Genomic DNA, 10,540 nt, shown 5'->3' on the forward strand with positions numbered 1-10,540 from the left:
AGACAGGCTAAAACTTGAATAGTATCATTCTTCTGTCAATTTATTTCTGTCATGATTTTTCTTTATACCCTGCCACATTATGCCCACTAGTTTAATTCCATTTTTATGTGACTTGTTAATGTGAATTTTAGGTGGCTTTTAATCACCTCCAAATTTGTAGAATATCACAATAAATCATAACTGTATCCCCTCTTATGACAATTTATTTCTGTCATTATTTTTTATTTCTCCTTCCTTATTACAACTCCGAGTTTCATCTCCTCCTCTGTGACCTTTACATTGTTGCATTTTAAAAAGAAGCACAGAGAAAGTTTGCTCTTTCTCAGTAACTAAAAGAGGGAAGCCATTTTACAGGGCTCCGGCTTCCCCGGCCGGCACCGCGGGTCACAGGTGCCTGCTCTCTGCTTGCCTCTCGCCAGCAAGGAGAGTGCACCACAGGACAAAACAATCAAGCATTATTTAGAGAAGGATGTGGAGGCAATGAGTTGGGTTCCGAAAACACTGCTCAATTAATTCCTCAAACAGTAGTACAGTGATTGTGGGACTTGAGGAAGAGAAAGTTCCTCAGACAGAGGAGCCTGTGCTGCGTCTGCTGACGCTGCTCTGTCTAGTACATCTTTTAGGCCAAACACACCCTCGTCGCCTCTTTTCGTGTAGCCCATGACCTAAGAATGGGTTTGGCATTTTTAAATGTTTGAAAAAATAAAGCAAAAAAAAAAAAAGAATAATATTCTATGATATATGCAAAGTTTAGTAAATCCCAACTTCAGTGTCTATTAATAAAGTTTTATTGGCACACCAGGGCCATTTCTTTAGGTGTGGTGTGTGGTTGCTTTCAGATTACAAAGGTAAGGCTGAGTCATTACAACAGAGAGTATGGCTCCCAGACTATCAGGCTCTTTAAAGACAGAGTTTGTTGAGCCTGTTATAAAGAAAGGAAATTTACTTACCAGTGGCTAATCTTTCTTTTGGTTCCAAATTCAGAGAAGGTTTGCAGAACTTTTCAGATTTGTGCATAGCAAGCTAAGTAACAAGGGTGCCTGAGTTACTGTCTGCACTCTGGGCTGCATTCTGGATGGGCGAACCCACGTTTTGGAAGGGCTTTCATTCATTCATTGCTTCAAAAAGTACTTTCTCTGCTTCAGCTCTGTAATAAGGATTGCTCATGGTTTTCCACCTTGGCAAAATGGAGGGTTGAAGGCACATCCCTTTGCCCAAGGAAAGTGTGTATAAGGAAGTAACCGTTCTCTTCTGCTGCAAAGGGCACAGATTTAAATCCTGCAAGTGGAGGAAGGATCCTGGATGCTCTTCTGAATACGAGCATGTTTAGGAGGGCACAGGGGTCAGGGCCATCGCAGCCTAAAACTGCCCAACAGTTTAATTTGATAAAACTTATTGAGCACAGTATAGGTAGCTTGCTCAGCAGTGGAAGTCAAAGATGCATCATTTGGAAGATGCCCTGTCTTCAAGGAGCTCCCATCTCACTTCTTACTGCAAGGCAGTAGGGTGCATGTGATGCTTCCAGCCTCATTTTCAACCATCATATTACATGCAGGAGTGGGAGGGTTTGAGTCAAATACCTTCCAGCCCTCTCAAGTTTTGGGACCCCTGGTTTTCTTGGTTAAACTTCCTGTGGCAGCGAAACAACCCGTGTTAATGGCTCTCATCACCTGTGGGATCAAGTTCACCCTCCTGTGCCCAAGAAAAGCCACCACCTGGATCCCACTCCAACCCCCAAAGGGACTTCCCTGCTGCTAAATACAGACAGATTCTCCCCTTTACACTGTGGCTCACAGCCCACTGCTCCTTGGAATATGCATTCCCAGGAGCCTCCACTTCTTCCAAGAAGCCATCCCCGAGGGTTCTGGCTGTTCCAGAGCTGTCCCACTTCCTTACCCAGGAATCAAGACACCTCATTGCCACCATTTAGAATGCAGCCTCGCAGCTGGGCTCCCTGGGCACACACGCTGCTCTCACGCTCACTTCAGCACTGGCTCATTCTCTCCCCTCCACTCCACCTCTCATATGAAGTAATTGTATTTATTGTGATTTTCAGGGATTCTCAATCTCCTGATAACGAAAGTCATATATTTACGTATTGGAGAATATGGGAAGTGATCAAGAGGAAAGTCACAGGCACCCATATTGCCATCTAGAAAGATGCTATCCAGAAAAACACACTATTAATTCTCTCTTGTTTCTTTCCGAAAACAGGAAAAATCCCTCATGCACTATTAATTCTTTCTTCCTTCTTTCCATGCTTTTCTTCGTTCATAATTGACGCCTACTGGATAACATTTTTTTATTTCAAATCACATATTTAATATTATGTTGAACACATTTTCCCACATTTAAAATTTCCACCAACATGTGGTTTTTTAAAGGCTAAATACACCATTTTAATGTTTTTTTAAAAGCTCACGAAGTAAAAACAGAAAAGAGTATCTTCAACATGATTAGGGGCGTCTATGATGTACACACAGCTGACATCATACTGAAGGGCTGAGTACGGAAAGCTTCCCGCTAAGGTCAGGAAGAGTAAGGATGCCCACTCTCCCAACTGCTGCACTTCCCTCTACAAGGGAAGTGCAAAGACAACTCACAGAATGGGAGAAAAGATTGGCAAATTATATATCTTATGATCTTCTACAGAGTAGCCATAAAGTTCATGTGCAATTTTAAGTTGCATGCGATGTTAAATTGCACATGAACGTTATACTAGATCTTATGAAATCCATGGACAGTCACGGGAACTAGTAAACATGTTTAGCAAAGTTTCAGGATATATGATTAACATAAGAATATCAATTGTATTTAAAATTTTTATATCATTAATGGTTTATTTTATGTTTTGTTATATTTTTATATCACACAAATAATGAGCAACTTAAAAATAAAATTTTAAAAGGTCATTTCTTTTAGATAAATTTGTTTTAGAGAATCACTGAAAATTACAATAAATACAATTCCTTCATATGAGCAGTGGGGTGGGGGGAGAGTGATCAAGCCAGTGATGAAGTAACATGTGCTTAGAAATAAATTTAACAATAGAAATGGAAGACTTATATGCTGGAAACAAAAAGAATTCATTGAAAAAAGACTTAAATAAGTAGAAAGACATCTCATGTTGATGGGTCAGAGCCCTTAATGTTAAAATATCAATATCTCCAACTTGAACTACAGAAGCAATGAAAATCCTTTTAAAATCCAAGCTGGATTTTTTTATTGTTATTGTTCCTTAAAAAAATTGGCAAGCCATTCTCAAACTGGTATGGAAGTATAAAGGATTTGGAATAGTCAAAATGATCTTGAACAAAAGAACCAAGCTAGAAGAATGGCACTCCCAGGTTTCAAAACATAAGACATAGCTACGGATATGAGGGCAGGTTGATAATACTACCATGAGGGTAGATATGCAGGTTAATGGAATGAACTGAAGTCGGAAGATAAACCCATACATTTATGGTCGATTAAGTATCAAGTCATTTCAATGGAGAAAGAATAGCTATTTCACCAAATGATGTTTTTAATGAACAGCCAGATGCAAAGAATGAATTTTGATTTTTACCTCACACCATATAGAAAAATGAACTCAAATGGACCAAAGACCAAAAAAGTAAGGGCTAACGCTATAAAACTCTTAGAAGGAAACATAGGTGTAACTGTTTGTGATCTTGGATTAGGCAGTGGTTTCTTAGATATGACACTTTAAGATTACCAAAGAAAAATAGGTAAGTTTGACTTCCTTAAAAAATTTTGTGTTTCAAGGGACTCTACAAGGGAAGTGCAAAGACAACTCACAGAACGGGAGAAAGGGTTGGCAAATTATACATCGTATGAGTCTAGTATCAAGAGTAAATAACAGAATTCTCTCAGCACTCAAAATACAAGTGTCCCAATTTAAAAATATGCAAAGAATTTGAATACACACTTCTCAAAAAAAAAATACAAGGTGTTTTTTAAATGGCACATGAACTTTATGGACACCTGTGTATAAAAATGGCCAATAAGAAGATAAAAAGATGCTCAACATCTTCACATCCACTAGGATGGCCATAATAAAAAAATAAAATAAATGGTGAATGTGGAGAAACTGGAACCCTCCTCACACACTGCTGGTAGCACGTTAGCAGGGCCACACTGGATAATTCTGGCAGTTCCTCGTATGACTCTGAAACACCACGAGGATTAAGAGAACATGTTTACCCATAAACACAAATGTTCACAGCAATATTTTTCCTAATAGCCAAAAGTAAGGTAGAAACAACCCGATGTCTGCCAAGTGCCAAATGGATAAACAGAATGTGATTTATTCAGCTGTAAGAAATAAGTGACATACTGATCCATGCTGCAGCCTGGTTGAACCTTGAAATGTGTGCTAAGCAAAAAAGCCACACACGATGGGCCATGTTGTGTCATCCACTTATAGGAAATGTCCAGAATAGGCAAAGCCACAAAGTGGAAAGTAGATTCATGGTCACTGGGGGGAGGGGACAATAGGGAACGACTACTAAGGGGTGCAGGATTTGGGGGGCTTATAAGGAAAATGTTCTGGAATTAGGTAGCAATAATAGTCACACTGATTTGTGAATATATTAAAACCTATTAAGCCATACATGATGAAAGAGTGAACAGTATTGCATGTGAACTGTATTTTTTTAAGACTATATATAACCACACCAGGGAATCAGATCATATTGCTGATTCTCTGATAACTGGGCACTGCTGTGTGCTTCCTGCCTCATGTCCCTACAGCTGTAGCCTCTCTCCCTACACTAAGCCCCATTCATTGACCCTAGACCATGGCACCTGCTGGTGTCCCCCTGACCTCAGCACCCTCCCCTGTACTTCCACTGCAGGCTGCAGAGATGACCCTCAGGGTGGGCATTCTCCATGGTAGTGCCTGGCCATGAATGCCTGGAGTCTCATGAAGAGTCTTAGCTGGGGATGAGCTGGCATGGGCTGCTCCTCCCTCCTGATGCCCAGAGACTCAGGGTCTGGCCATGAGCTGTGCACAGAGTGGCCCCCCAAGGGAAGCCTGGGGGCACAGACCCCTGAAGAGACTCCAAGGCAGTCAACGAGGAGATGGAATGGATTTGTGCTGTACCAACCCTCAGCACCTCCATCCAACCCAGGCATGCCGTGGTCATGGCTTCGGGACCCATCCTTCCTGCCATGACCCAAAGAGCAGATGTGAATATGCACATATGCACACACGTATGTATGGACACAGGTACCTATGGACACACACATGTCCATGCCTACACATGCACACACACACATCTACATGTTCCCCATGGCATGTTCTCTGATTTGCTAATGTAAAAATTTCCAAAACTGGAAATACTGAAAAAAATAATGCAAACTCACAGTTTAACAGTTGCTCACATTTTGGTATATTTGACATCCCCCTTACATGTGTTTATAAACATATCCATTTTGTTTGGTAATATGTAAAAGCTAGAAGCGTCATAATACTTAAATTATAAATACTTCACCCTGAATCTCCAGAAAGCAAGGAGATATGTCCAGCTACAAAGCCACAATACAGCCTCACGCTAAAAAGTTGCAGGTAAGTAAATCCATAATATCATAATACCATCTTATGTCCAGATGAAAGTCATGTTTCTCACCCAGCCCGGGATGCCTTCTGTAGAGTGAAATGCAGATCCACGTGGGCTTTTGGTGGCCTGTCCCTGTGCTCTCTCTGACTCTGGGAAGCTCCACCGCCCACCTTTGGTTTCTGGGCATCTACTTTTGAAGAACCCAGGATAGTTGCCTTGTGGAAGGTCCCACATTTTGAACTTGCCTAATTATCCCTCATGGCTATGGTTTAGCCCTTTCTTCCAGCCCTGAGTTCTCTCTCAGCTAGAAGTTTGGTTTAGAATCAGATTATGCCTTAAAGATTTTTAAATCATAAATTATTATAGATTTATTAAAGAAACTTGGAAAGTAAAAAACAAATTGAAATCACTCATATTCTCTTGCCTCCTCAAAATTATCTTCCAGACTTTTCTGGTCGTTTTTTGCCAATGTTCATTTGGTTATTTATTCACTCACCCTTCATTCAGTGAGTGTGTTTCATTTAATTTATAGTCTATCTGCTGAATGCCTCCCACACCCAGAAACCATACGGCCACACTCAGGCTTCGTAAACCATCTTAATTCTGATTTCGTCACCACACATCCCATATTATCACACGGACTGCAGCCTTCACTGTATATAGTTGATACAGTCCTTATTCATTTTTCTTCTAAAATTGAAAAAAATGTTATCCCACAATCAAATACTATAAAGACTCAGAAAAAAAAAAAAAACTCAACCTGTTCTTGGTCTGGCCCGTGGCCAGCCAGTCCTTGCCCAGTCTGTGTGTTCACAGCTTTGGAAACACACAAAAGCGAGAGGCAAGGGGTGATGCACACAGCCGGCCCCTCTTTACTACCCACCCTCGGGGTTCGTGTCTGTCCACTACCCACACGGTGGCTTTGTGACACGGAAAAGCCTGGACATGCAGTTTGGTGTCTGAAAACTTGTTTTCTCCTCTTGGGGCGAGTTGCCCCAACTTGAGTGAGGATCCAAGGTGGCCACTGAGTGTGGAGGGGCAGCTTTCTCCGGAGTGGTCAGAGGGTCCCTGGTGAGTGATGGGGCTCCAGGTTGGCCCCAGGGGCCAGGCCTTGCTCTTTCGGGTCCTATACGTTGGGCCCTTCATGATATTCTTTACTGAAAGGCCCCCTAGGCTCCCCACACTCTCTAAACAACAGCACCAGTCTGTCAGGCCACCATCTCCTGGGGTGGTGAGACCTTTAGGGATACTAGACTTGCCACCCTCAGGCCCGTGTAACCTGCTTCACAGCGTCCAAGTCGGTGGGCAGGGAGCCAGCATTTACAACAACCTAAGCCAGGTAGGCGTGGAGCCTTCCCGCACATAGGGAGGCAGCCACCACGCGTCTGTCTGGGCTCTGGTACCCTACTTCCCATTTCTCCGCTCCTGTGTCCCAGGTGTGCTCTCCAGCCAGCCAGCCCAGATGGGCGTGATGGAGCAGGAGGGGAGCAGGGAGAGAATCGAGCTGGATACTCGGAACTGCCAAGAACTAGGGATCTGGGCCTGCTCCTCAAGGGCAGAAACCCCCTCCAACGATGGCCCGAGGAATGTACTCAGAGAGGAATGCCTACGTTTCATGTGGCACTGAGCGTCTTGGTCCCCGACTCAGCCTCTGTGCCCGGCGCTGGGCTAGGTGCGACCCCGACCGCAGCTGGAAACAAGTTCACCTCTAAAGCACCGTGACTCCGGACACTCTCCTCGCAGGGATTTTGCCCAAAGCTCTAGCAGCGTTGTTAAATCCTACTACCTTTCGGTTAGGATAGAAATCTGAACAAAATACGTATGTTCTTCAAAGATACTCTGAAGATTTTTCTCATTAAAGAAAGACGTGCACATTATTAAGCCAGTCACAATTATGCAGAACCCACTGCTCAGTTTGGGGGTACGTCATTCCACGGTTTATGTGTGTTTGTCTGTGTTTACAAACACAGAACGATGCAAGCGGAGGTCGGAGAACATCAGCCACAAATCTGCACCATTTTCTCAGTGGTGACACAGCATTGTGTGAATATTTAATAATTTGGTTAACCAGTTCTCTACTGCATGAAATTTCAGTTATTGGAAATGCTTTTCCTTTTATAAACAACTTAGAAAAGTTCTGCCTTTGTTTCACATGCCAGGCATTTCCTGATGTGGAGGATAAAAGTGGGGAGCAGGCCCAGGGCTGACGTTGCCGCTGCCTTCCCGAGGTCTCCGTCACAAACTCTGTAGACACTGTCTGCCTGAAAGTTTGAGAATGTTATTACATCCCATTGTGTTAAACATTACATATTATTTTGTTTACTTCTGCATAATTTGTTTTTAAGTATCGTTCCATTACTACAGATTTGGGGGTTTTCATTCTCATAGGCAGAAATGGTATATCAAGTAAATTTTTACTTTCTGAGCAAACTTGTGAGTAATTCATAGCATCTTTTCCTATGCTCGTTTTAATGCCCACTTATGTCACCATTTCTACACTCAAGTGTTAACCTTTTCCCGCTGATTGGCAGGAAGATTTTACGGACGCGTCCTCTGGACTCACTCATCTCCCTCCCTGGCAGGCCTGTGCATTTCCCTTACAGAGTTTTACCTTCCCTTTGTTTGTCTTATTTTTCATTTGTTTTAAGTTTTACTTGTCTGTCATGTATATTACATAAACGATTTTCCTCCTTAGCTAAATAAAGCTTTCCATCTTTTCTCCTTTATGATTTCACCCTCTGATTGAAGCTCCTCAAGAGCTTTCATTGCTTTCTTCCCCTTCACACAGTTTTATCTTGGTGTTAAAGCTGCCACCCATCTGGACTTAATTTTGGCATATGCTATGGAGGCTAAGATGCTGCCAGCCCAGACGGTGCCCTTATAAAAATAAGAAAAAGGTACCAATTTCTCAGAAAAATGAAGTTTGTGTGCTATGTTCAATAATAATCAGCATCAATGAATGTTTTTCCATAAAATAATTAATAATCCAAAATAAGTATTAGTCATTGCATAGGGATTCACAGGAACCGAACGTGCTTGTAGTTTAAATGGAAAACTAAGAAATTTTATTCTGATAAACTGGACCAATAGGAAAGGGTATAAACTACAACATGAAATGTTCGAATTCTTCACCTGAACACTAAAGTCCCTAAGTTTAAGTTTTATTTTATTTATTTTTCTTTTTTAAAAAAAATTATCTATGCATGAAGGCATCGGTAGACAAAGCTCATCGTGCTGTGGCTCTAGTCATGGCTGATGTTGCTAGATTTACAAGATCTTTCAAAAATTAAACTTGTTATTACGTCTGACGCGGGATGAAGGGTATCAACCACATCTGAACTAAGCACGTGACCTTCATGTGCAAGAAAATTGCCGTAATATACGTAAGTTTGGGCAGAGTCTTACTGGGATCCACTTGAAAATTCTCAGATGCGTATGTACAAAGCACCCCTCTTTGCAGTCAACAAATGTGTAATACAAATGTGAAAAACTTTTAAATATAATGAAATCACCAACATGTACAGAGCAGATTTTCACCGTGTCCCTGTGAAATACATGCCTGGACATGTCCACGAAGATGTCCGCTGAGGGGTGCCATCACCACTTCTTACACGATTTATTTTTTCACATTGATTTAAAGGTCACCGTAAAGCACACACTGAATCATCATGCATACGTAGGTGTATGTAGTTTTGATTCTTTCTCTGCTTTTTTGACGTCTCCGTGTTAGCACGACCACTTTCCTGTCCTCATTCTAGTCTGGCTAATCCATGGTCAATAAGCTCTCCCTCATTATTCTTATAATTTCGTCAGTGATCTTCTGACTGCCATGCAGGTTTATATTTCACATTAAACTTAGAAATAACCTTATCTATTTCCAAAACCGAGCTCTCTCTCTCTCTCACATACACACACACACACACTCCCTCTCTCTCTCTCTAACAAATTCTACTGGAATTTTATTAGGATAATGTTTAGCATAAAAAAATAATTTAGGGAGTATTGTCATTTTTACAATAGTGAGTCTTTCTGAAAACATAGTCCGCTCTCCATCTATTCAAATCCTCTTTTATGTCCTTTATTAGATTTTTATAGTTTTCTTCATATACTTTTCCTGTGCATTTCTCAGGAACTATTCCTAGGTCCTTTATAATATTGTGGTTTTGCTGCTGTCCATGGAATTCTATACCCATGTTATTATCACAGTGGCTATCACTGGCATATGAGACAAGGCAACTAAGCTTTGTTTATTTATATTCAACTGTGTATGTCACTGAAATCTTCTTTCTAATATTTATGGTGATTCTTTTAAATTCTTACATTTTTCAAATAAATGATGATTATTTCTTGCAGATACAATGTGCTAACAACATGTGCCCTGACGCTAACACTTGTCCATCCTTTTCTAACCTTACTGCACTGGGTTAGCATATCCTGTGCTAACCAAGAATGTAGTGGTGACGGGAAGTAAGCACGGGTTCTGACGGGCAAACTCTGTTTCTAGAACATGACATCCCACGGAAGCTTTTGCCCTTTATTCTCTGAGAGTTCTCTCTCTCCTTCACAGACCTTAGCAGGCTAAGCATTCCCTGGCTGTGGAACTCACAGGTAGGGAGCCTGGTGGACAGGGGGTGACCAAGGGGCCCCCCTGGATGGTTACAGTTTAAGGGCTCCTCCTGCTCAAAAGAACCTGAACCTCCACCCTGTCCCCCACCACAACACACCAGGATTAAGTTGAAGATTCTTCCCCCCCAAATGCCCCCTAATACGGGGAGCAGGGGCTACTCTATCCCTGATGTGCATGAGAGGGTGATTTGGGGGAGCAGTGCGGGTCTGGGGTCTGAGTCAGTGTCAGCTGCTCACCTCTCTGTTGCATCACCTCTATTCCCCTTCCATCCACCGTGGATTGATGAGGTTACACTGAAAAGACTAAAGTCTCTAGGACGTACGGCCATGCTAGTTGATACCCTCCTGTA

The sequence above is a fragment of the Otolemur garnettii genome, unplaced genomic scaffold (assembly GCF_000181295.1).
Source record: "Otolemur garnettii isolate 467f Iridium unplaced genomic scaffold, OtoGar3 scaffold00075, whole genome shotgun sequence".
Lineage (NCBI taxonomy): Eukaryota > Metazoa > Chordata > Mammalia > Primates > Galagidae > Otolemur > Otolemur garnettii.